This window comes from Lissotriton vulgaris, chromosome 8 (genome assembly GCF_964263255.1).
Source record: "Lissotriton vulgaris chromosome 8, aLisVul1.2, whole genome shotgun sequence".
NCBI lineage: Eukaryota > Metazoa > Chordata > Amphibia > Caudata > Salamandridae > Lissotriton > Lissotriton vulgaris.
Window position 1 is genome coordinate 942,842,667 of NC_141696.1, and position 23,182 is coordinate 942,865,848.

A 23,182-nucleotide genomic window follows, 5' to 3' on the forward strand; every position below is an offset into this window, starting at 1 on the left:
CAACCCTAAGGGACTATTTTTTGGGGAAGACCTCATCAAAACGCTAGGTAGATATGTATCAACCTTTACTGCCCTAGATAGAGCTCACCAGAATATGAAAAAAGTCTTCAACCCGAACACTAATAACCTTTTTGGCAGGGCCGGAAGAAGGGGCCAATCTTTCGGCCGTTTTAATCGAAGGCCCTATGGTAGATCAAGAGGCTTTGACACTAGAGGCAGTTACCAATCCTCCTACCAATCTCAATTCTATCCTCCAAGAGGCAGAGGCTTTCGATCAAGAGGTTCCAGAGCAAGAGGAGGACCTACCGACAACAACCCACAAAGTAAGTGCTTTGACTTCTTTTTCCCCTCCCACGAAAGTCGGAGGCAGACTAAAATTCTTTCTAGAGAACTGGAAGCTTATCACTCAAGATCCATGGGTTCTGAACACCGTTACCGGATTTACAATAGACTTCATAGATACACCGATTCAGGTTTATTTTCCCAAAGTAATGTCTCTCTCTCCCGATCAAGAGAAGATCATAGAAGATGAGATCTCTTCAATGCTCCAGAAAGGCGCAATCACAGAAGTCCCTATGGAATTTCTGAGGTTCATAAGTACACTCTTTCTCGTAGAAAAGAAGGACAAAGGTTGGAGACCCGTTATAAATCTCAGGGAACTCAACAAGTACCTTGTTTACAGACATTTCAAGATGGAAGGTATCCATCTTCTGAGAGATCTTTTGTTGGAGGGAGACTGGCTGGTCAAACTAGATCTCAAAGACGCCTATTTCACCATCCCTATGGCCAAGGAAGATCAACCCTTCCTACAATTTATCTGGAAGAACCGTCTTTATCAATTCCAAGCTCTCCCTTTCGGTCTCTCATCAGCCCCTTGGTGTTTCACCAAAATAATGAGGACAGTCGCCTCATCTCTAAGAGAAAAGGGTATTCGTATGATTATTTACCTAGACGATATCCTTATTATGTCTCAAGATTATACTCAAATTCTTCAAGATCTCAAAACTGTTATGGATCTTTTAGAAAACCTAGGTTTTATTGTAAACAAAGAAAAGTCAATACTGTCCCCCTCAAAGTCCATGGAATTCCTAGGTTTCACTATAGATACCACCAATTGCCTTCTCCTTCTTCCTCCGAAGAAGATTTCCAAAATCAAAAAGGAGATAAGACATGTCCTCAAACATCAAAATCTTTCCTTAAGGGAACTAGCCAGACTCCTAGGTCTTCTCTCATCCTCCATTCAAGCTATCTTTCCGGGCCCCCTAAACTATCGAGCCCTTCAAAGGATAAAGGGGAAAGCTTTAAGATCAGGTCTCTGGTACGGAGACCGTGTTTCCCTGAACCAAGAATCCATCTCAGAACTAACCTGGTGGTTGGAGAATTTGGATGCTTGGAACGGCAGAGCGATTTTTGGTTCAACACCAGACTTTATTTTGGAATCCGATGCGAGCCTTCACGGCTGGGGTGCCTGTCTCCTAGATCAAAATACTGGTGGAATTTGGTCTCGAGAGGAGCCTTCTCACCATATAAACTTTCTAGAATTGACTGCGGGTCTTTATGCTCTAATGAGCTTCAAACACTCTCTTCAAGGCAGATCAGTAATTTTAAAAATGGACAATATTTCTGCTGTTGCTTACATAAATCGCCTAGGTGGAACGAAGTCAGAGGACTTGTCAAATTTAGCCAAAAAACTTTGGATATTTTGTCTAGAACACAAAATATCTTTAAGAGCAGAATACCTTCCAGGAGATTCCAACCTTTCTGCAGATTGGAATTCCAGATTCCGCTTGGATCGTTCAGATTGGAAACTCAACACCCTAATATTCAGATCCCTCAACTATTTCTGGGGTCCCTTCCAAATAGATCTCTTTGCGAGCAGACTTACTTTTCAACTAGATGCTTATTACAGCTGGATGCCCGATCCCGGTGCTCTAGCAGTAAACGCATTTCTTCAATCATGGGCGGGACTCAACGCTTATGCCTTCCCTCCCTTTGCCATGATCCAGAGGGTCCTCCAGAAAGTGAGACTACAACATGCCTCCATTGTCCTGATAACTCCCTTTTGGCCTTCCCAAGCCTGGTTCCCAACTACCCTGGAGATGTCTTACGACCTTCCCTTCCTAATTCCTTCTCTCAACAACCTTCTCAGCGACATAGAAGGTCTAATTCACCCTCTTGTTCAAACAGGGAAGTTGAACCTTCTTGCCTGGAGAGTGTCAGGAGATCCAATGATCTCTCTAGACTTTCGTCAACAGCTTCAACTCTCCTCGGAGAATCTTGGGCCCCGGGAACACACTACCGGTATAACAACATTTGGAAAGTCTAGTTACGTTGGTGCTTGGAAAGGGACTTGGATCCCGTGGAAGCACCTGTCGTTGGTATCATCAATTTCCTTGGAGAACAATTTGATAGAGGTCTGAGTTACAGATCTATCAATTGCTATAGATCAGCTATTTCTGCTGGTCATTCCTTAATCAACAATAGAACGGTAGGTAAAAATCCTATTATTTGTAGAATCCTTAAAAGTATAAGACTTAGAAGACCTCCAAAACCTAGATATCAATCTCTCTGGGATGTCAAATTAATTCTTGACCTTTTCTGTAGTTGGCCAGATAACTCACTTTTGAACAGAAAGAACCTTTCTATCAAGCTAGCTACTCTTCTTTGTCTAATCTCATGTCGTAGAGTTTCTGATGTTAAAGCTCTAGATATTTCCTATAGATCCTATGATATGTTTGGAGTTAAATTTGAACTCCACAGAAGAACTAAAACTATGTCTGATTTTATTTTCTATCCTCGATTTGATGTTTGTAAAAAACTTTGTATTGTGGATTGTATGAAACAATATGATTTAACAATGCATGCTCTTCGCCCTTCTGGCGTTAATCAATTGCTTATATCCTTTGTTAAACCTCATAAAGGTATCTCCTCCTCCTCTATTGCAAGATGGGTCAAAATTTTTATGAATTTTGCTGGTGTTGATCTAAACATCTTCAAACCACATTCTATCAGAGGTGCTATGGCCAGTAAGTCCTTTTGGTCAGGAGGTAAGTTAGATGATATTATTAAAGCTGCTGATTGATCAAATTCTAGAACCTTTGCTCATCATTATTGCAAACCTATATCTCATATGTCTGATGTTGTTTTACAAAGCTACCAACATGCATAATGGTAGCCTCCGGTCTTGTAATGAAATTGCGATTCTCCTATTAACATGACCAGAGAATCTGGATTTCATTAAAGACACGGAGGCTAACATTATCCCTCCCACCCTTCCCTGGGTGGTTGATGGTTAATAATATTTTTCTCACTGTTTAGCATTGTTAATCTTGCTTTTACAATGTTCAGATTACATTTAATAGAATGCTTTATTTTAAACTCTTTAAATTCCTTTTCAGGATTTATCTTTATTTATATTCCAAGAGTTATTTACACTTCTTTTCTTTTCAGATAACCTTTCGTGACATTTTGTTCCTGTTCCCTTGCCTACGGATCTTGGAGCTTTCACTTACCTTGGTTTATATGAAGTCTCATCGTTTATAAGAAGTCTCATCATTGTATTTCTCATTGGGACATTTCCTTTCTTCTTTATTCCTTATTTAAAAGAGGCTGATTGCCTGGTGCTTTCTAGAATTGTTTTGTTGGTACTGTTCTATTGGAACTTTTGCTTTATGACATATGCGGCTGTTTGGAGTTGCATTAAAAGTTATATGCATAATGTTAGCCTTCGTGTCTTTAATGAAATCCAGATTCACTGGTCATGTTAATAGGAGAATCGCAATTCTCTCTGCTATCAGTTTTTACTGCAATGAATTGATAATGTGTTTAATGTTTTAAATAAATCCATTTGTACAACTTCATAAGTGCATCTGCGTAGTGGCACACTATATTAAAAAACTTAATGCCCAGATGCATCAAGCATTTTTGGAGTCGCAAACGGTGCGATTCCTTAAAATCGGCCGTTTGCGACTCCAAAAATGCTTTTTGATATGCATCATTACTTTTTGTTAAAATTCGCTAATTTTGCGAATATCTTAAATGCGATTGCATTTAAGGAATCGCAATTGTGCGATTCCTTAAATGGAATGCATCATTGTAAAAAAAATAGCGAATTTTAAAATTGCAAGTGCAAATTAGCACGAGTTTGAACCTCGTGGTAATTTGCACAATTGTTTAAAAAAGCACAAAAAAGCATTTTTTAAACTGTTAAGTTACAGACACACATGTCCTAAGGACATGTGTGTATGTAACTTACATGTAAAAGTGCATTTCATGGGTGCCCTTGAAATGCTTTGTTGAATTCCGATTTTCAAATTGCGAATTCGCAATTCCCATTCATTCCTATGGGCATTTCAGCCCATAGGAATGAATGGGAATTGCGAATTCGCTATTTGAAACTCGCAATTTTATTGCGATTCGGTAAAAATTGCGATTTTTACCGAATCTCAATAAAATTGCGAAATAAATGATGCATTGCCATTTGCGATTCCTTATTTGCGATTCCTTATTTTTCGCAAATAAGGAATCGCAAATGACAACGTTGATGCATCTACCCAATAGTATTTTTCACCTTACACTTTTTTGTATTAAGTGATGTGAATGTGATGAATGAACCTGAAGGATAGTTAGTAATATGTGGTCCAGCAAAGGAAAAACAGTTGTTTTTTGAGTTAAACATGGAACCCTATTCCTTTGGTGTAGAAGGGGTCCATCTCATTTGCTTCTTGATGAAAAAAGTATGCTTCAAATGATATTTTTTATGTATTCTTAGTTTGTCTGCTCCTTCCTTACGTCCCCTATGCCCTTGTGAACCTTGTGGAGCAGGACCTCCATTGATGTGTGATTGAGGCTTTTGAAGGAACTGCTTACTGGGGTGGTGGCAGGAATGTTACATCCAACGGACTTTGATAGTCAACAGCAGCAGCATATGAAAAATACAAAATACATTCCTTCTCTTCCTCCATAATGATCTTGATCCTGGACCGGTGCAGTTGGTTACATAACTCTGTCTAGGTCTGTTTCTTGGGGTCCTTCTGTGTCTGGCCTCTGTCAGGAAAAGCAGCAGAGGAAAAAAACTAACCACTGCAGGCATAATTTTGAATATTTCAATGTCAGTTCCTGGGTTAAGGATAGAGTGATACACTGTTAGTTAAGATGAACGTTTGGCCAACACCTAGTCTAGGGTTCATTAGGCTATGGATAGGTTAGTAACTTTTCTTCATCACAGACCTTTGTAAAATGTAAATTTCTATTGGTGTATTGCTGTTATTCTATGATAGATAAATGTTTATCTCAACCAGCAGAAATGATGCCTTTTTATGTCCTGAACAGAATCTATAAAAGTGAATATGTACGCTAGTCCTGACCTGTAAGTGAATTGGATTAAACAAACCAAAATTGACACCTGTGTGTTTTTCTTAACTCCTGTCTTTATCACTAAATTAAATATTTGTGCCTGCATTCTTCTTTTTCATTTTTCTACTTTGTGACAAGCATAGTGAACAATGTATGATACATTGTTTTGTGTTTGGTGAAATACATAAATACCATAGGCACACACCCACCCACTGATAATCTAACTGATTAGTTTTTAAATGTAATTAGAAATAGATTGTGTTTATAAGATTACTTAATGTTGCGTAATAGAAATGACTTTTGCTTGAACTTTAGCATAGTTATAGCTATAATTAGGTAAATATGAAGGTATTTACTGTTCGAATGAAAGATCATGCTCCAAGATTCCATATTATGTATTGCTATTTGATATTCACACTTTAATTAAACACTCAAAAATATGAGTTTTCCCTATGTTTCTATGTCTTAATAATGGATATAATGGATACATTATAAATGTAATATAACAGTTTGTGGTCATCAGTACCAAGAGTGCAGCCTGCATATTAAGTAGTCCTATTTTTCAAAAGCTTTAGACCATTACACACCACTTCTGAAAAACAAGCATTGGCATAGCCAATAGGTAGCAATTAAACTGAAGATGTCTCTATAATTACTGGTGAAAGTTAATACAAAATGCCAATTCATCCTTGCTCTCAAGCACCTATTCACCCAGCCACTGACATATTCCTACATCCGTCTTCTGATCCAACTACAATAACAGACACACATCCTTAACAAGCATATGCAAGTTAAATATAAAGAATAAAAGTAAAAAAAGAGAACGTATACAACAGAAATATGGTGGACATGCGCTCTGCAATTAGGAAGAAGTACAAAATAAACTCAGCAGTGAGGGGTCATCTTTGAAGGGTATAATATATTGTGATTAATTGTTATACCAATCAAGATGGCTGACTCATTGCTTCTGAATGCTGAATGTAGCAGTCATTGGGAAATTGAAAAACAATAGTATTCAATGTACAATACCCCTCATGATGGCCACCCATTTTAGAAGCAGTGGCGATAGAGAATTTGGTGCACTACAGATTAAAAGAGCAGCAAACAGTCAGCCTGTAACATTGTCTAAGGAACTACTGGGTGCACTAAAAAAAGAAAACAAACTAAATTTAAAAAAAGAAAAAGAGCAGAGAAGAAAAAAGATGGAACTATACGAGGAGGAAAATGCCAAAATAAAGTTATTGGCAGACAAGGACTGGCACTGAAGCACATTCAATTTCAGGCTGATGTGCACATGATATCTAACAAACTGACATCACTAAAGCGGCATTAGAGTGAATGACTAAAGCAGGTTGGCTCATTACATCAAGCATTATGCTGTAATGGGCAGAAAAAAAGTGAATAACACTGAGGCAGAGTTGGACTCAGTCAGAAAATATACCCAGGCACCGACATAAAAGTGGACCCCATTAGTGAATCAGATAGCTAAAGAAGTGTCTCAGATTTCGACATTTGGGCTGTTTTCAACTTGGAAAGACTAGCTGTTTAAGTGTTTTGCAAGGTATGGAAGACTGAATGGATGAGAGTTTGATGCAGGCAATGTTTGTTTTAATATCAGAATGATCAACATTAAACAATAGCCCAGCAGACTGTCAAAAAGGCATATAACCATCATAATAAATGGCCCAAATACGGATCATGCAGGCCAGTCTGGTAGGCATTGCCTGATGGCTTCATAGTCCAGCCCAACTGTGCCAATATCCAAAGAGAACTGATTAAAAGTCTCTTGATGTACATCTATGCATGCATTGTTATGTTTTTTGCTTTACAAGCTCCTGGTAGACAACTAAGCATGTTAGGCTGGTTCTCCAAAGTGTTTTAATACACACATCAATAAAAGCTTAAAGACAATTTTAAATATGTACCCTTGCTTACAACAATAATCTTTCTGTTTCCCTGTAACAAAGATCATGACTAAAGTTTTTATCACAGTGCAATAATAATTCACCTATAAAAGCTTAGGTCTAACGTTTTACTATATATAAGTCAGTGCTACTGCTGCTGACTTTGAATTTTTAGTAACAATCAGATCACACATATAATATCAGACATAAACGTTTCAAATTAACCAATAAGATCTGGATCCTTTATCATTGGCTTGGCAATACAACAAACATCTAGGGCCAGATGTAGGTAGGCAAATACCGGTCGGTAACGGCCGAAATTCGGTAATTTCGGCCGTTACCGACCAGTATTTGGAAAATGAGATGTAGGGCCACCTAAAATACAGATTCGGTAATGTTACGGAATCGGCAATTTTACCGATTTTGTAAAATTACCAAATCTGTATTTTGCGATGTAGGTAGCACTGTAATCAGTGCTACAGGGCTTTCAGAATTCGTTATTTACCACCAACTAGAAGTTGGTGGTAAATAATGAAAAGCCTTGAAAAAGCATTTTGTTTGCTTTTCAAACGCTGCCATGTTGCAGACATACATGCCCTTAGGGCATGTATGTCTGCAACATGTGCACCCATACCCGATTGAGGGGTGCAACAGGGTATCGAAGTGACACCCTGCCACCCTTCAATGTTTCCCCCAATTACCGAATCAGTATTTACCGATTCGGTAATTGCCATTCATTCCTATGGGCCTACAGGCCCATAGGAATGAATGGCAATTACCGAATCAGTAAATACCGATTCGGTAATTACCGAATCTTACCGATTCTGTATTTTAAAAATAGAAATTACCTACATCCCATTTACCTACTCTTAAATACCGAATCAGTATGATTCGGTATTTAAGAGTAGGTAAATCGAGATTACCTACATCGGGCCTCTAATGCATTGAGCTTGAGCTTTGCCAAACGTTTACCATCAGCAATAAATGCCTAAAATTACATATATGTAGAAGGATAAAGCTGGCAAAACAATGTAAAGCCTCATGTAGGTGGTCCTGAAAATGATTCAAACTTTGCAAACCTTCTACCATGATGGCTTGTTAGAGAGGATAACCAACACCAACGCACTTGCCTCCCACAGTAATCTGAGACTATATGCAATAAAATGCTTATAATAAACTTTACTGGAGTAAAATACCAATCGACCCTAAAAGACATATCGGCTTTCAGAAACGCTAATGCCTTTTTCATATGCTTCAATAATAAATAGATAAGGCCCAAGCGGTCTGACAACATTTTCCCTAGGAGCGACTCAAACTTGTATACCTTATCATTGGCTTGTCACCATAACCAATGCAGACCTACTTTATTGAGCATAAACATCCCACTAGACAGCCATCAGGCATAAAATTACAAATATAAAAAACAATTATATTTGGCAAACATATATACAACCACTCCTAAGTGGGTCTAACAAGGAATATTGCAGAGCAAATCTTCTATACCAACTATTTGTCAGAGAAGAAAACAACACCAACACCCTTGCCTACTACAGTTATCTGTGTACACCTTTGGCATTTCATTGCACATGCCCAAAACTTTGAATACATGTTCAAGGTGGCACCATCGTATAGATTTATCCTGATATTGTACTTTACATGCCCTAAAATGTACCCCATGACAGATCATGTGGGTATTGTTTTGATCCCACTAGAAAAATTCCTCACAGGATGTGACAACTGAATGGAACATTGTGAGGTCGCGACCGCTAGACAGCGTTGCAGCGGGGAACTCTCGTATCCTTTAACCGGAGTGCTGCGAAGTGCTGTCCCCGGGCACCCTAGCAGTGAGGGTGTGGCACGGTGGCGCCGCGAGTGGGTGAGACGACGCATCTGCACGGGCGGCAAGATCTTACATGGTGCGGTGAGTGGAATGAGCTTGATTCTCTTTTTCAGGCAGATGAATTTAATGCATAGCCGAAGGTGAGGTCTTCCTGTGGCACTGCTTCTGTGAGTGACAAGCGGCACTGGACCTTGAGGTGTGCGAGTATGGTCCTTTACTCTATAGCTGGCAGGGATCATCGCAGGGAATGCACGCAGGCGAATGGATGTTCTCTCTCAGTGCCTGATCGGATATGTGTGGCAATACCAGTCAGTCAGCTTCTGCACTACGGTTAATGCACCTGAAGAAGCTGTGTAAATACTCTTGGGGTCCCTGAGAGTACATGGAGGAATGATAACAATGGGGACAGGCAAAATGTAACACCAGGGGCAGAGTCCCTTGCCTGACCCCAAGATGCCTGCCACAGTGGTCCTTTACCACGTAGTGATACTACTATTGGACATCGACCAGTCCTCAAGCATATCCCCCATCCGGCTCACCCATCAAGACATTGAATCTCTGAACTTGCTACCAACCAATGAGACCTAGCAGTTGGCCAATGCCTAGTGGAGCTACCTTGATAACTACAGAGGATATGGGCTGTGGGCTTCCCCCTCGGCCGTCACCTACCCAGCCAGACTTTGGACAGACTTGCCTTTGTCTCTCTGCTGTATCCCCCTCCTACCCTTTTAACTTACTCCCCTACCCTTTACACTCCTTTTATCTCATCTCCTATTCTCTTGAAATGTTTTCTTGCCACAAATGTAACTTGTAACTGATGTAATTTTGTAACATTGTGGAACCTCATGTAAAGCGCTCTGATACCTCCTGGTCTAGCCAGCGCTATATAAAACTCATCAAATAAATAAAATAAAAATAAATAAATAAAATAAGAAACAGCACATTTACATTACATTAGAAGTACATACCTAGGAATAATCATGTGCAGTGAACACTTTTTTAATCTTGCTGAGCCTGCTCACAATATGAAGTACTGAGTGGCAGAGAGGAGAGTTCTGCTTAGAGTGGTGATGATCAAGGTATGTCCAAAGAAAAAATGGAAATACTAACAAAACGAGACAACATACAACACGTCATCTAATTAGAAAATAACCATGGATTATTTACAAAGGCAGGCCCTAGTCAGGATACAAACAAGGGGTATATCAGCATGTGCTTAGTAACAGAAGCAACACAGTGCCAACATAAACACTGTGATCATAAGAGGGCAAGAAACAATGACAAACAAGAAAGGAAATACCCAGCACAGCCAAATAATATTCAAAACAAGGAAATACACTAAAAAAGGGAATCACATCAAATGAAATAGTAAAGGAAACCGGAAGTATATAACCTAAACAAACACATTTGGTAAAACAAAATCATAATAGAAAAGGAATCCATGCATATGAAAACAATGGCTGCATTACCTGGTTCAGTGTCATAAATGCAAACAAAATCCTATACAATTATAAGGCTAAATGAAGATGCAAACATAACAAGTGTGCTTTGCATAAGATAACCACCATTCACCATGTTTGAAACACAAACCTTAGGAGCATGGTGGGAAAAGTGGCTGCACATATTCAAGCTTTATTTACAACAACATGCAAAATAAAAACTGATAAGCAAGTGCAAGATATTTTTTTAATCAAGTAGGAGATTATGATGTACAGTAATTCTTAGAGTTATATCCCACAGAAAAGAGAGAGATAGAAGAAATAGTCACATTTCTAAATGAACGGTTTGACCCTTACAGAAACCCTGATTACTGAAGATACATATTTAAAAATATGTCTTGGGGATATGACCATGAACATAATAACTTGTTATGATTTCATGTAACAACATGGAGAGTATAAGGCTGCTTATCATAAATGGATGCCATTCAACTGAATGTATGGTCAAATTGTTAAAAGAACCTACCCCCACATGCATCAATGTAGGATTTTGCATTTCTGAAATAGCGAAAATTAAGGAATCGCTATTTAGGAAATGCAAAATGCTATGCATCATTTTTTTCGGTATTTCTTTGTGATTCGGTAAAAATCGCATTTTTTACCGAATCCCAAAGAAATACCGAATTCTTAAGTTAATTTTCGCAATTTCCATTGATTCCTATGGGCCAAAAGGCCCATAGGAGTCAATGCAAATTGCGAGTGGCACTTAGAAAATTTCATGGGTGCAGGGGGGGGTCCAAAGGACCCCCCCCTGCACCCCTGAAATGTATTTTTCGCATCATGTTGCACACACACATGTCCTAAGGACATGTGTGTCCGTAACATGAATGTTGAAAAAAAAACATTTAAAGCATTTTAAACACTTTTTCCAAATTTACCGAGTGGTTCAACCACTCGGTAAATTTGGAACCCTAAGTGCGAATTTTCACTTGTCAAAGTGATGATGCATTGCTTTTAAGAAGTCGCACATCTGCGACTTCTTAAAAGCACCCGCAATTTTAGAACTCGCAACAATGTTGCGAATTCTAAAATTGCTTCATGCATCCCAAAAAGCACTTTTGCATTCGCAAACGGCCGATTTTAAGGAATCGCACCGTTTGCGAATGAAAAAGTGCTTGATGCATGTGGGGGCTAGGGTTTAGCCCAAAATATTAGAATCGGTGAGAACTGAAGTAAGGGCGGAAACACATGCGACCAGAGTGGAGGAAGGACAAAACAAGATTATAGAACAGATGTGACAGATGAAGTTCACAGAAAAAATTGAAGTTCTATGGAAAACTGTAAAGAAGGGAAATATACAAACTAAAAGATATAACAAAGGTATAACATTTCCACATTTTGGAATATAGCCAGTAAAATCTCAAAAATGTCATAAATGCAGAAATCACAACTATTCTGCATCTGTTTGCAAAACTGAAGCTCAGATTTACAAAGGTTTAGCGTTGGGTTAGCATTACTTTTGTAATTCTGTAAATGGTTGCCACATGAATAATACAGCATTCATGGCCTCAAGGACGGAGAACCACTGGCTAAAAGACACAGTTGGAATGGATCTTTATTTGATGCCACACAAAGCACAAACTGAGAAATATGTCCGTTTTAGTTCCCGTGGATAATGAAACAGTCGACCAGAATGGACTACAAAGTCAATAGCATTTCTACATTAACTCTGAAAATGCTAAAACTTGTTTTAGCATACCATCTAGCAAGTGACAAGGATGTCTTATAGGGTAGCATTTCAGCTCAGGTATTGATTTTGACAGGTCATCACATAACTTTTTCATATATGTAACTGAATCAATGCAAATACAAACAATATCATTCCAACAAGACGTTTTTGCAGCAGCATAGCAAGTGACACTGCATTCCCTGTTTTCCAAACGTCTGGCATGTAGCATGTTTTCATCACTATCCCAGGTGCTTAGTGACAGCCTGCCACTACACCTTGCATTGAATGCTTAAACTCTCTGGGGTGTTTGGCAATCAATACTGACTCGCTAGAAAAAGTGGCTGATATATCAAATGGTTTCACCCATTCTTTGTCTGTGGGTAAATTTAATGGTGACTATTGGAAAAGATTCTTATAAAACAATCATATAACTTTCATTGAAAGAATTAAACATAGACAAAATATCAAATATGATTTTGATATTTCCTTTTTTTTAAATAATCTTTATTGTTGCATATTTCCATATACAAACAACCCCGCCTGCGGACCCCTGCCTCCCCCAGGCATTATATTTCTTTGATATTTACATAAAGTCAGGTATATTTTTAACATCATATGTATTACATTAGACAATCAAATAGATATGTTACAGCACATGAAAAAATCTTTTTGCACTAGTGATATCCCAATTATACAATCACAGCATTTAGTTAGACATTACTCTCGAGACTCTAGGCCTTGTGTCTATTGCCACAGGGGATCCAAGATTTCCAGCCCCTTTTTCCTCTTCTTGCGTCCCTTCCTTCAATGGATGACTATCTCTAAGCTGTATGTGGCCAATAGTTGCGCCCACCATTGTTGGAATGCCGGTGGGTTTGGGTCCAGCCATGCAGAGACAAGACATATTCTGTATACTGCCAAAGAAATAAATATCAACCCCTGCCTATAATTTGGTCGGACATCTCCATCCATACCTAACATTATTTCTCCTGTTGTGACTTCATTTCTTGCATTAAAAATTTCCGATAGGAATTTAGAGATGTCCCTAATCAATGGTCGTAATGTATCACATGTTGCAAATATATGTATAATATCAGCTTCATATAAAGCCCACCGCGGGCACTTATTGCCTTTACCGTATCCCCATTTGGCTATCCGGTTTGGTGTATAGTACATCTGGAAAAATCTTTTGTAGTATTGGTCTTGTAGTCTAGCCAACATTAATAGTGATTGGGATAACTCATAAGATCTCAGACCTGTCTCACCTGTCGTCCCCAGTTTGTCCTGCCATTTAACGATGAATTTATTCATGTCATCAGGGAGTGTGGCGACCAGACTATCGTAAATTTCACCAATATTAATAGTTTTATTTTTATTTATTATTTCAATGGTCTGGATTCTCTGAAATTAAGATTGTCCGCCCCCTTTCTTTATAGAAAAATCTCTAATTTGCAAAAATTTAAAGAAATCTCTCTGATCTAGTGTTTATTCCTTTCTTATACCTTCAAATAATTTAAGCCCTATTGAAGAATAGAAACATCCACACCGGGTAATCCCTGCATTTAGCCATTTTACCATACATATAGCGTTAAAAATCTCCTTTTGCTTCCATTTCCTTTCACAATCAGTCTTGTTACTCTGGGGTTCTTTTCTTTTTCCTAGTCCCCCCTTCTTTCTTTCTTTCTTTTCTTTCTCTTCTCTTATCTTTTTCCTATGCATTTTGGGAGATTTGTTGTTACATTTTGCCTCATTTGTTATATTTTATGAATCATTTCCCTACTTATGTCATGTTTTATTCTTCCCTCTGTATGTATATTTACATTTATACATTCTCAAAATGTTCTAATAAAAAAATTTCAACACAAAAAAAAAAATCTCCGGGAGATTATTATTTCTGGATAAAATAGTGTAGTGAGAGAACCTTCCAATTCCCATGAGTTTATGCATGTTATTCCAGGCTATGTAAATACCTTTCCAGGGTTTTGAAGCGTACTCTTTTAGCAGCAGTTGTATGTATGTCACCATAGATACTCAATAGCCTCATTGCCCAGAATACGTTCTTGTGGTGTAGGTATATCTCCATCTTGCCTAGTATTCCCCTTTGGGGTTAATAACACATTACAGTATTTCAAAATCGTGCCCCACCAATACATTTTGAAATTAGGCAGGGTGAGGCCGCCTCTATCTTTCCGAAGAGAGATGTTTCTGTGGACTCTACGAGGTCTTCTATATCCCAGAAATGAATCGAGAGAACATACTATCTATATCTTTGAATACCTGTGGTGTGAACTCTAAACAGATTGTCCTAAAAAAGTACAAACATTTTGGAATAAATAGTACTTTTATCGCATTGCATCTGCCCACTATAATTAGATGCAGTTTGTGTAATCTATTGAGAACTTTTTCAGTTTGATTCATGAACGGGTCTATGTTAACCTTAACCAGTTTATCCAGATTGGCAGTAATGTTAACCCCCAGATATGTGGCACTCTCTACTACCCGATCATCTCTGCATGTCCTTTTGTTATTGATGACTATCTGGGTTTTATCTTGGTTCAGCTTGTACCCAGAAATCTTCCTAAATTTGTTAGCCTCTTCTTCAATTGCTTTTACAGCTTCCCCTGGGTCACTTGTCACCAGCGCAATGTCATCTGCTCAGGTTTTTTTGAGTCTGCGGAATAATAATAAGGGGGAGCAAGGGCAGCCCTGGCTTGTCCCTCTGGTCACATCAATATTTCCGGACATTGCCCCATTCACCATTACTACTGCCGCGGGGTTTGTGTATAGCATACAAATAGCATTTATAAACCGTTTCCCTATTCCACTCTTTGACATTGTCACCCATAGATATTGCCAGGAAACCCTATCAAAGATCTCCCTCAATGTTGTCTCAATCTCGTCCCTGGTTGGTTTTGAAGATGGGGCCACTCAGTTTGGCTTTATCATAACGGTGCTGACATTTGGGTTAATTTCCATCTGATTTCAGCGATTCATCGGTGATCCTGCTCAGAAGGGAGCACAGTGAGGTGCGGGGCAGAGAAGAGGTGAGTGATTGCAATTCTCACTCAGACGCCATCTTGCCCACACAAAAAAAAACAGGAATCCCCTTCCTGATACTGACTCGCTAGAAAAAGGGGCTGATGTATCAAATGGTTACACCCATTTTCTGTCTGTGGGTAAATGTAATGGTGCCTATTGGGAAAGATTCTCATACAACCAGACATTTTACCTATCAGTGAAAGAATTAAACATAGCCAAAACATCAAATATGATTTTGATATTTCCTGATTCTCCACAGTTTATAAAATAATTAAACAAAACCTAAAACATGCTGATTAACCCTGCATCTTTAGACCAAACACCACAAAACTGAAGAAAAGAAACCTAAAGGGAGAACAAACAATAGTTTAGTGACATCTATAAACAACAAAACTCAAGCAGAATAATGTTAGCCCAGTCTTTCAGAGTTATAATATATTGGCCCCTTCAGAAAGAAATAAAAATGACTCTTTCACTCTCCGTTTCCTTTCTTTGAATGGCATTTAACAAACGCCTGATTAATTGATTGCATTTAGTTTGCGGTTGTGCAGGTGTTTTTTCAGTGTTTATATGTTTATACTGATGAGGGCTATTTCCTTTTCTGTGAGATTTTTATCAGTTATTATAGGTTCAAACCTAAAACATGAAAGCTTAAAGTAATAGACCCAATTTCTTTTTTTTATATATATTTTTTTATGCAAGGAAAAAAAGTGGTACAGAAGTCAAATAAAATACACACAGCATCAGCTGAAAACACATTCACAGTGGAGAGGATAAAAAACTACAAGTAATGACAATATAGGGAAATACAGTTAAAGTTGACAAAATCAACGTATAATAAATTGAGACAAGATAGCAAAAACAAACAAAACCATACATAATTCATTAAATCCACTCTGCTATGGAGGCCCATATTTTTAACCCTCTTGTCCTCTTTCGGCTATTCTTAGTCTTATACATTGCAGCCTCAATAATATACATAGCCAAAAGCTGAGCCCTCCAAGAAGAAAATAAAGGAGGATCTGGAGAAATCCAGTCCTTAGTAATACAGGCAAGCAAAAGAGCCATACAAATGAAAAGGAAGGACACAGTTGATTCAGATCTAGTTTGTGCACTAGATTCAACTCCTAGTACAACCAGCTCCCCTGTAATACATATTGGTGAGGCCAGTAATTCAACCATAAAAGATTGGATTGACGTTAAGAAGTCTATCAATTTAGGACAGGAATAGAACATATACAGCGCATCTGCTGCAAAGAAGCCGTATCTACTGCAGTTTCATACAGGGCCATGTAGTGTTGTAGTATTGTTCCCGCATCCTGCCTGAAATCAATACTTCATTTGCCAGAATAATTGAGACATTTAGATAGATTCCCTCTAAATTTGGATTTCTTTTCTGTTTATCCTGACATTGCTCTATGTCATCTGGGAGTAGCTGTATTATATTTAAGTAATAAAAACCTATTGGCATTGATTTTCCAAGCCCCTCAATTAAAGGAAATTTCCTGAGCTGGGTGTTATTTTGCCCTAAATTGTTGTAGAAGCTGCTGATTTGCAGATATTTAAAGAAATCCTGCTTAGGTAAGCCATATTTGAGTTTTAACTCTGTAAAGGACGGGAGTTGTGAGTCTAACAGTAAATCCCCTAAACAGCTAATCCCTTTCTGGCACCACTTCATAGTTGTTTGATCAGGAAAAATGATCGGTAGAATACCAGCAGCTTCGAAAGGAGTATAGCCATTTATATTGAATAATCTTAGATGTCGCTTAACCAGTCTCCAAATTGAATATGCTGCTTTCAAAATTTTAAACTTGTTTTTTTTTTATAATAGCTTGGCTCTACAATTTTCAGAAAACAGCTATTGACTTCTTCACCGATCCCAAATTTATATATTGAAGGGTTATGGCATGATAATAGCCTAGCTTTCTCCTCAACCACTAGGGGGGAGATGAATTGCAGCACTGCAGCCCAATAGTAAAATAAGAAGTACGGTACACCCCAACCCCCGCTGGTTCTAGGAAGCACCATCTTTTTATAAGCCCTTCTAGATCGTTTGTAGCCCCATAGAAATCTGGAAGTAATATTTATTAGCCTTTTAAAACAAACAATGGAAATTCTAATAGGACAGTTCTAAATAGGTAAAGAAATTTGGGGAGCACCAGCATCCTTAATACATTTGATCTTCCATATAGTGATAGATGGAGGTGGTTAAGTCGCTCTGAAGTAGAGTTAACTTTATCTAAGAGTGGGTTAATATTAATTTCAGGAATCTTGCTAATAGGTGAAGTAATCTTAATCCCAAGGTAAATTGCCTCTGGCACAATAGTAATGTCCCTCGGCGGGTTATCCCCAACATGGAGAATATGTGTCTTAGTTAAGTTTAACTTGTAACCGAAAAAAGAACCTAACTGTAAAGCCAGATCTTTAGTTGTTGAAAGGGCCAAAGGAAAATTGATAGTTACAACAATGTCATCTGCATAAGCAAGCGCTCTGTATTCAACATTACTTACATTCACGGGTTTAATATTTATGGATTGATTTGGTTTAGATAAGAAAAAATCGATATATAAAGCGAACATAAAGTTGAGCTAGGACACCCTTGTCTTGTTCCGCGTGAGATAGGAAAAGAGTCAGACTCTCTACCTGTTAAGCGTATTGATGCCATGGGAGATTGATATAAAGTTCTTATTGCTTGAAGAATTCCAGGTCCGAATCCCTTCCGGTATAGCACCTCGCATAAGTAGAACCAGGCCACCCTGTTGAATGCCTTCTCGGCATCCAACAGGGTGATACCTATTGGGGTCCTCGTAGCTTCAGCCCAATCCATCAAAGCAATGACTCGCCGCACATGGTCGGTCGTGTAGTGGCCTGGTATGAAACCATGTTGTAATGATGACAGTAAGGTGGAAATAATCCGGAAAAGGCGAGTAGCTAAGATTTTAGAATAGACCTTGCTGTCAGCATTAATTAATGCGGTCAGGCACAGCTTCCGCAATTGTTCCTTCAGAATTGAAAAGAAAGTTTGGAAAAATTGCAAATGAATCCCGTCTGGGCCAACTGCCTTTCCTGTTGCTAGTGATAGTATTGCTGCCTTGAGTTCCTCTAGAGTAAAGTCGGTCTCTAGTTCCTCTCTCTGAGAAAGAGTAAGATTAGGGAACTCCTGGTCCCCAAGAATTCTGCAAGCTTCTCTGCTATGTCAAAGGAATCCTCATTTGAATAGAGGTGACTATAAAACTCATTAAAGATCCCAGAACTTTCCCAAGATCTGTATGTATTAGTCCTTGTGAATCTTGTATTGCTTCCACTCTCCTAGCCACCTCCCTCTGCCTTAACCTTTTGGCTAGCAGCCGTCCAGAATTCTCTCCCACCTTATACAGATCAGCATGATGGACCGCTATCTGAGCAGCTAATTTATTGGCACAGCTTTGGTATACTTTCATTTTTTGGACAGCGAGATCTGCAACCTTCTGTTCATATTCTTGACTGGTGCTTTTTGTTTGCATCAACCCAGTCTCTAAAGCACGCAGTTTGCTCAGCTCCTTATCCTGCTCTACCCGTATCCTACTTTGCCTAGTTATAGAAAAGTTGAGCATCTCTCCGCGAATACCAGCTTTGAATGCGTCCCATACTGTACTTACTGAGTCAGAACCAGAATTAAACTAAAAAAACTCTGGTATCCATTTGACCATTTGTTCTATATAAGCCTGATCCACCAAAAGTTGACGCTCAAATGTACATAGTTTCCTATTAGGTCGGGACAGGGTTTCTGTTTCTAATTCCAAAATGACTGGATTATGGGCCGATATTATTTTAGGTAAGAATGTCATTTTAGCATTAGTTAATGATTCGAGGGGGGCAAAAAAGTAATAAATTCAAACATTTTTGTGATGTGGGTCAGAATAGAATTTGTACCCAGTGTCTTCCGGATTTTTAAACCACAAAAGTCCACTAATCCGAACTCGGTAAGTAGACCCTTAGTAGCTTTGAAAACCTTGTTTTTTTACCTTCATAGCGGGTATTATCACTAATATCAAAATCTCCTTGTATGTGTAGATTAAAATCTCCACAAAGAATCAGGGGTGATGGCCATAAAGCAAGTTCAATGCTAATTTTATTAAGCATATCAAGATCGTCCAGGTTAAGACCATATAAGGAACATATTGTGACTAGAAGACTATCGATTCTGAGCTCAATATTCACCCACCAAACCTGTGGATCTTCTTTTGCACGTTTGCACTCACCCCATCCATATTTCTTTAAGATTGCAACTAGTTGTGGTTCCCTGTTAGTACAGGATAGAATTTCATATCCCAAGTCTCTCAGCCATGCCCTATTGTTCCCAACAATATGTGTCTCTTGGACACAAAGCAGCTCTATCCCCATTGTTTTAAGAATTTGTGCCATAATCCCTCTTTTCTTTCTATTATTTAACCCGCATACATTCCTGGAACAGATAGCAAATGTACCCATCATTAAACAAGAATCGTATCAACATAACTGACAAAACAAATACACACTTCTGAATGCACATTCCCTAACTCTGTTCCTTTTGTTCCTTGCCCCGAAGCCCACCTGTCACATCCCACCCAGCTCAAACACCCTACACGACTCCTCCAACTCATTCATGTGGGGCAAAGTTCCTGAAAAGTCCCTATATGTGATGGCGAGAAAGGAATGAGTGCCCTCCCTGTTTCCCCCACCGCCCCTTGCCATAGCAGTGAAAATCGAAAAAAAGAGCACAGAGCAAAGAGAGAGACACAACACACTAATATTAAAACTAAGAAACAAGAAGGAAAAACACCCAGCACTAGCGGCAGAGAAACAGACAAGCAAACCGGGGCACTATTCCTTAAAGAGTCTGGAAGTACTCCTTTGCCCTTATTTCAGACGAGAAGAATAAAGTTTATCCTTGGAGATAACCTTAAGCTTAGAATGATTTAATAAAAATGCTTGTACCCCTTTTGCTTGGAAAGGTGAGATAAGTTGGTGCAAACGCATCCTTGTTTGAACAGTAGCCTGACAGTAATCAGGGTGAACAAAAAATTTGCAACCCTTAGCCTCACGCTTACGATCAGGGTGAGCCACATCGTATAACTGCTCATGAAGAAGAAAGTTGTTAAGACAAATGAGTATTGCCCTTGGTTTAGTCTCTGTTCCATTCAAACCACCCTGAACTTGAAAGGGCAATCTATGCACCCTCTGGAGCTCAATCTCCCATCTCCATTCTTTTAACTCTGGGAAAGCTTCTGTACACAAATCATTAACAAATTGACGGATGTCTCTTCCCTCTGAACCTTCAGGGATCCCAAGTATACGGAGATTATTTATCCTGGCCCTATTTTCCATATCAATCAGCTTCTAGTTCATATCGTCCCGAACTGAGTGTAGGGCAGAGATGTCGGCTTCACATGCAGAGAAGTCGTCCTCTATCGCAGAGATTCTTCCTTCAGCCTCGCCCATTCTTACAGAAAGTTCAGATCATGTTTTTGCTACGCGGCGCACAGTATTCTGTAGCTTGCGTACAGCTCCATGAATGCGTAGACTCTCAGCCTTCGTCTCATCCCGATGTAACATGATAGCCTGGTATATCGTGACAAGGGTAATACTACTGTCAGTTTCCCCAAAAGAGGGTCCTTGAGTCTCTCTGCTATCATTATTATTTATGTCTAAAGCCTGTGTTACTGACCCAGGGCCCAATAGATGAGAGCCATCATTACTAAGTGTATGTGCAGATCTTGTATTGAGCACTCAATTTCATAATATATCCTTCAGCAGAAATATCCAACGGTATATAGGTAAATCAATAGACCTTCGGTGTCATTTTAATATTCTGAAAAACACAAGAATACCATCCCAATTCATTGCAGAAAGTGAAGCAAACTTAATAACACAGAACTGTCTTTCTTTGGACATGCATTTTGAAAAAATAGTTTGAAACCAGATCCCAAAAAAGTGAAGACCATTCCCAAGACAAAGCAGCCTCAAGATGTATCAAAGGTATGTTCCTTTCTTTGAATGTATGGTGGGATAATAAGTACGCTATTCAGCAGGATTTGCAGCAATGAGCTCATCATTGAGAGAACTAACAAAGAATGATCATACATTTAAATGGTCTGAATGTTCTGACAAAGCACTCAAACAAATAAACAAAAACGCTTTTAATAACATGTTCTATTTTGACCAAAAACTGTCCAGTTGGCATAGGGGCAATAATTGCTCAGAACACTCATAGAAAGCATTCACTGCCGCACATATTTACTTATGCCTGTTTAGTCTAAAAAGCTTACTCTCAAGCAAAAAGAAAGGGCACTTGTCCATTGTCTGAGCTTGTAAACATCACCATTTACTATTATATTGAAAAAATAATTAAAAATAATTACACACCATTGAACACTCCTTTCAAGCTATGGTAATCCAAAGACAAGAATGCTACATGTTAGACCTGACAGCTTTGGGTGGTCATCCCCCACATGTTTGCCTCCCTCCCTCTATTTTAATGACCACGTTTTTGCTGGCTTTAGGACTTTGCACAATTTACCACTGCTGAACAGTGTGAAAGTGATTGTGCTCACTCCCCTAAACATGCTAATATTGGTTCATCCCCAATTGGCATATTTAAATTACTTATAAGTCCCAGTGCAATGCACTACATGTGCCTTGGGCCTGTAAATTAAATGCTACAATTGAGTATGCAGCACTGATAGTGCCATCCACATGATTAGCCCCTTAACCATATCCCAGGCCTGCCATTGCAGGGTCTGTGTGTGCAGTTCATTGGCACTTCGACTTGGCATTTAAAGCTGATTGCCAATCCTTAAACTCCCCTTTTATTACATCTAAGTCACCCCTAAGGTAGGCTCTAGATAGTCCTATGGCCAGGGTGCTGTGTAAGAAAAAGGTAGGACATGCGCTCTTAAGTTTTACTTGTCCTAGTAGTGACAAACAGCTCCATTCGTTTTCACTACTGTGAGGCCTACTCCTCTCATAGGGGAACATTGGAAATTCCTTAATACACTTTTACACTGCAATTTCTGATCAGAAAAGAATAGCTGTATTGTGGTTTATATCTATTGAATGGAAATGAGAAATCCTATTTACTGGTAACGTTGGATTTAACACTACTGTTTTAGAAGTGCCACTTTTAGAAAGTAGGCATTTCTCTGCTCCTAGCTCTGTGTACCTTGCAGCCTCCCTCCAATATACTGTATTAATATATAAATATTTCCAATTTGACCAACAGTCACTCAGACACTTTGTTGTTCAGCTACTATGTATGAGGCCCAGTTAGTAGAGATCATAGAGCCCAACCCCCTTGTTAAAAAAGTTTTGAGCTGGCAACTGTCCGAGTGGGTATTGCATCTGAATACCTTTTGTAAGGGGTACTGATTCAGGTTCAAGAGTTTGCCACAGCTGGCTTACTCTACATATCGATCATGTCCAAGAAGGACACTCTTTCATTCTCTCAAGATCACATTTAGAGGTTATTCTCAGCACCGTCCCCTCTTCCCTACCATGAACTTGAGTACAACTGCAAATACACTGAAAGTTTCAAAAAAGCTTATTCGACTCCAGAAAAACGAATTGGAACTGAACTGCATGGGTATTTCCTTTCGGAAAATCTTAAAGCAGGGCTTCAGGTAAAGAATGTCCCAGTCATTTTCACTGAGGACCCAGAATATAAGAAAGGCTTCAGCTGCATTAGTACTACATGCAGCAGAAACCTAATGGTACACTCTATCGAAACGGCTCAAAGATATTGCCTCACACAAGCTGATAAAGTGGAACAACACATACAATCCATTAAAGACAACCATGCAGTCTCAGAAGCCAAGACCCTCTTAGAGAAAATAGAGAAAGACATTGCCACGTTTAAGGA